At 44.4% G+C, this 5663-nt stretch overlaps 1 protein-coding gene across 8 annotated transcripts in view; it reads right to left on the bottom strand.

Annotated features, from left to right (window-relative positions):
- MCF2L (MCF.2 cell line derived transforming sequence like) overlaps window positions 1–5663 on the bottom strand; it is a 247809-nt gene that overhangs the window by 47420 nt on the left and 194726 nt on the right. The gene's annotated exons all lie outside the window — the stretch shown is intronic.

The following is a 5663-nucleotide window of genomic DNA, read 5'->3' as shown; positions in this document are numbered from 1 at the left end:
CTCAGTCATGGAGCGAGCGCGTGGCCTCTGTACTAGGTAGGCAGCATCCTGGGGAGAAGCGAGGAAACAGTCACTCGAATCCTCTTCTGAGTTCCCTGGTTCAGATAAGGACCTCAGGCTGAGAAAGGCTGGTTTAGTAGGTGTGCTAAATCAACACAGAGGACAGTCATCGATTTGCGCACACACTAGGCCAAGCATTTTATAAACATCTCACTCTCCCAGTCCTCTCCTGTTTCCCTCCTACCTCACTGCCGCCTCTCCCGAGCTGCTCCTGCGTCTGGTTCCAAAATCCTAAAGGTGGGAGGGCCCCAGAACTCAGTCACTGAGTTTCCCTCTTTTCTAGGGAATCTTATCCTGTCCCATGGCTGTAGACACCATCCATACACAAATGACTCCAAACTGACATCCCCAGACTCCTCTACCAACGGCCACCCAACATCTCCACTTGGATGTGTGACAGGCATTGCACACTTACCTGTCTAGAACCGATTTCACTCACAAAGCTGCTCCTTCTCAGGGAGCCTCACCTCAGCAATTGATGTCTCTGTCTACCCAGTGCTCAGGCCACAACTAAGGAGTGGTCCCAGACTCAGCCGCTTCTTCCACCCCTCACAGCCAATCCCAAATTCTCTCCACTCTCCCTTCAGGTTTTATCCAGAACCACTTCTCATCCCCTCCGCACTACTCCCTTGACACAAGCCTCTGTCACCTCTCACCTGCACTACCCTAGTTGCGTCCTACCTGGGCTGTCTGCCTCTCAGCTTACTCACCTACAGCTTATTCTTCACAGAAGGGCCAAAGTGATCCTTTTACAATGTCACCTTCCTGCTCAAAGCCTTCCAGAGGCTTCCCAGCAAGCTGTGAACAAAACCCTAAGCCCTGACCATGTTCTGTGAGACAGCCCTGATCTGGCCTGCAGGGACCTCTCTGACCTCAGCTCCTGTGACGCTCCCCATCCCTCACTGTGTTCCAGCCACACCCCGACTGTGACAAACACATTCCTCGGCCAGGAGTGGCTATTGTAAATATGGTGGTCAGAGAAGGCCTCTGTGAGCCATTGGTTCAGCAGATTCTCCTTCCCATGAATCCCATCATCACGCTCTCTGTCCCAACATCTGAACTTCTGTGCCCTGCTACCGTGAGGCTCAGCACTTGACATAGCTTGGGCTCCATGGCCCCTCAAGGTCATGAGCCTTCTACAGATCTTGGAGCAGCTGCTCTAATTCTCCTCAGTGGGCTCTAGACTTTCATTTTTCCTTGAGGCCTGTAGCCAAGCCCCATTTCCCTCTCTCTCCTAAAGACAGCGGAAGTCATCAAACTGAATTACATCAACACTTTCCTGTATCATCCCATTCCCACCGCTACTAATAGAATCTCCATCTACAGTCAACTTCACCTCTTTTCCTCCTGCTGTTCCTGGCTAGTGCCAACTCTACACCTGAGCTCTCGGCCCCATTCTCACCAGGCCACGCTGAGGGCCCTGGTTCCATCAATTACTCCCCCTCTCTCCAGTATCTTCCACTTCTCCTTCTCTACTGGATCTTCATCCCGGCTCATAAGCACGCTCCACCCTCCTCCATCTCCCTCCAGCTTACACCTAATGTCCTTCCCGTTAGGGTCACACTTCTTGAACAAGTGGTTTCCATGTCTGCCTAGTTACTTCCTATTCAAGTCTCATGCCCACCACATAATGACACTATCCAAGGTCACCAATGACCTCCATGTTGTCAAGCCCCATATGGTAGTCCTGATCCCTCTGCCACATTTAACTGGGTGGAATATGCCATACTGCCTGAAATGGTTTCTTTCCTTATCTGCATGATACCACCTTCTGCTGGGTCTCCTGCACATCTCTCTGACTCTTCCCTCTTGTGTTCGTCTTCCTCCATCAGCCCATTTGTACACCAGGATCCACTGTTCAGCCTCATCGATATGACCTTCCTGGGCAATCTCATCATGGTTTCAAATCACCATCTACTTACTGATGACTTGTGAAGCTGTGTCTCTAGGCCTGACTGCTCCCCTGAGTTTCCAGCTTACAAACCTCATTGCCTGCTGGACATGCCCATCGTCCTACAGGAACCTCAAAGGCAACAACTCTAAGATAACAATCATTTGCTCTTAAAACACACATCCCCCTACTCTAGCCCCCTATGCACACCCTTACCACAGGGCGCTTCACTATATCTTTACATCATTTGCTTACGTCACACTCCTTGAGGTCAGGACAGATCTTCAGCCATCAGCACACTTAGAAGGTACCTGATAAGTGTTTGCAGCTGACTGAATAAAGTAGAAGAAAGCTAATAGCTATCAAGGTTCCACTATTCAACAGAGACTGGTCTCTACATTTGCTCACTCACTCCTCGCCGCCCCCGTCCTTGGTGAGGTTGAGCTGTTGAGGCAGGTTGGGGTCTCACAAGCCCATACCCTCTCTCGTCCACCATCCCTGCCTTGTACACTATGTCCAGAGCTTTTCTACTTCCTGCAGGTAGTATATACAAGATGCAATGGGCAAGATCTTACTTGTTAAGCAAATTACAAGGAGGGAATCATTAAGTCCACATCCCCAGTGAACAGTAGTTTTCTTCTTTTATACCCATTTCTGATTAACTGGGTCTGAACCCTCAGGTAGTTTGACTTCTTTGAGTCGAAAGAAAACACAATAAAACAAGGCTAAAGTGAGAAGTCTTAAAGTAGTTTCTGGATCACTTATCATCAAGAGGACTTTAAAAGCCTATCACCACTATTTGTGAAAATGGCCACCACTATTCAAAGAGCACAATTGTTTCTGAAGTCTTTTTCGAGAGGTGACAACAAGTCATGGTTTTCTAAATTTCAATCATTTTTATCTCCCTAGATTTACACCTCACAGAAGATACGCCCTTTAAGGACAGGCTAGATGTTTGAACTTACAAGATGAAACTAGTGCCCTTCACCTTGTTTAGCAATTTCACTGAGATTAATCCTTCAATTAGGTGGCAAGAAAAAAAAAAAATAAAAACAAACCCATTGCCATGGAGTCAATTCCAACTCATAACAACCCTATAGGATAGAGTAGAAGAGCCGCCATAGGGTTTCCAAGGAGAGGCTGGTGGATTTGAGCTGCTGGCCTTTTGGTTAGCTGCCAAGCTCTTAACCACTGCACCGAGCGGCAAGAAAACCTACCAGGAAACAAAACCCAACAATTTCACCTCAAGATGGAAGGCGTATCTTTTGCTCGACCTTTCACCTGAGGTAACTGTCAATGTTAAAAATAATTCCACTGTTTTCGTCTTCTTGGCTTTAGTCTTTTCAATTTAAGTTACTGAATTTTTATATTAAATAGAAAAATTGTAAGATCCTAGCCAAATGCGAAGATTTTAATGATATATATGCATACTGAATGCGAATAACAGCAAATTAAATTTTTTCTGGGTTTGGAGTCAACCATTTGTATTAAAAGCTGGGGAAAGGTCTGAAATAAAAACTTCATTTTAAAAATTAGAGGTAAATATATAGAGGATTGGGGATGGAAGCTATAAAATAATGCCTTTTTGTAAGCTACTCAATAAGCAATCAATAATATAATGATTATGTGTCTGCCTAATGTGAAAGCAATATTGTTTATTATCTGGGGCTGAACTTGATTGACTTGGGAACGGATATATGATGTGGCGACTATAAGAATGTAATTTGGAGATAGAAAAAGAAGAGTTAACTGGTTTCTGAATTAATATTTTTCTTAGAGACTTACAAAATGAAACAATTATATACATTTACAAAGGCATTACACAGAGCAAAGGGAACGCATTAGAAACTTGTAGAACATGGGTGCTCTGGGGACTGCTGTTTGAAAAACCTTTCTGAAGTTTAAGAAACGTTTCTTAAATTCTGCTCAAAGTGACACTTACCCAGTCTCACATTCTGTATTTAATTTCAAACAGAGCAGCTGAAACCTGACAAATTACATGTGTTAGATAGTAGTAAAAAAAAAGGCAAACATTTATATGATAAATATAAATGTAAAAGTCTGTGTTTCAGTGTTAGCAGATGAAAACTCTGAAGGTTTGAGCGTCTGAATCAGAGTCAAGAAGGGCAGTGGCGCCCTCTCACAAGGAGAACAAACAGCTGGCTCTGCAGCAGGCTGGCCGCGTGCTCTAAGCACAGCTGGGTGCAGTGCACACGAGGCCAACGCTGATAAAACCCACCCCCGAACCTCACAAGACAATAAGGGAAACAGGCCTCTTGCAAATGTATGTCAAGGCAGCCCTGGGAGAAGATGTGGGAATGGATTTGCACACATCCATCAGAAGATAATGTAAAAGCAGTGTTATAAATTTTACATTAACCAGACTTGGAAAAACAGAAATACACATGGGATTCTGCTTTACTTAAACTCGGACGACATTTCAGCTGAGGATTGCTATGAAAATGGGACGGCCGATTAAAAAATGTTAAGGAGTTACAGTGAAACTCGTGAGAGGCGGAACTTGATGGGACGGCCTTGTTTTTCCCGGTCTCGCAAGTTTTCCGCCTTTTGACAGTCTTATCACTATTCTCTCGCTCGTTTTAGTGGAAAATATTTGTATTTTCCCTCTCTGACAGGTTTCCGCCTTATACAGTTTCTGGCTTTCGCAGGCTTTTCTGTAGTTCTCTCTCCCATACTCATCCCCTTCCCCCAGCTCAAAACCGGTCCCATAGCACCAACCGTCAGCACCACTTTTTTCTGCTCTTCAGCAGATTCCACCAAGGTTCTAACTAGCTTTTGTTTTATCTTACATACTAAGAGCTACCGGAACTCAGGGAGCAAATCAAGAGCTGAAAGATATTTTATTCACTTTTCTGGTCAACTTGTAAACTCTCTTCTTCAGGACAATTATTCATCAGTAGGAATTTCTACCCGGAACTTTCAGGGGCTGTGCGTGTTTATTAGTGATCACTACACCATCTCACCTGTCAGAGCGACACCTCAGCTCACCGAGGTGGAAAGCAGACTAGGGTGACGGGGAGACACAACTGCAAGGACACACAAAGCCGGGTAAAGTAAAAATAAAACGGAAGCTCATCATCACACTGACAAGTTCACACTGAAAATAAATTGATATAAGAACCACCACAGGTATAACTGATTCAGGCAAAAATTATCAAGGAGACTAACACCACTGGGTGAAAGACTGTTAAAGCAATCGGATATTCACACAACATCAAAGTATTACCGAGAGATTACTTATTAATTACAAAGTAGGAAAGGTACCTTTATAACGGAGAAATCTGATGACACCATCCTACCCAACCGATCAAACTTAACCCCACCAGTGGTGGGCTAGACTGCACTCGTGTGCCCCGAGATGTAATGTACCGAGGAAAACACAACACCTCTAGGGTATTCCTGTCAACACTCAACTTGAACCTACTTATGAGAAAGCAATCAGACAAATTCAAATCTAGGGATAGTCTACAAAATAACTGGCTTCAACTCTTTAAAAATTTCAGTGTCTACACCTATGTTCATGGCAGCATTGTTCACAATAGCAAAACGATGGAAACAACCTAGAAGCCCATCAACAGATGAATGGACAAAGAAACTATGGTACATACACACAATGGAATACTATGTAACGAGAAAGAACAACAATGGATCTGTGAAGCATCTCATAACATGGATGAAACTGGAGGACATT

This window comes from Trichechus manatus, unplaced genomic scaffold, assembly GCF_000243295.1.
Source record: "Trichechus manatus latirostris isolate Lorelei unplaced genomic scaffold, TriManLat1.0 scaffold00102, whole genome shotgun sequence".
NCBI lineage: Eukaryota > Metazoa > Chordata > Mammalia > Sirenia > Trichechidae > Trichechus > Trichechus manatus.
This window is presented reverse-complemented; position numbering and strand designations above follow the sequence as displayed.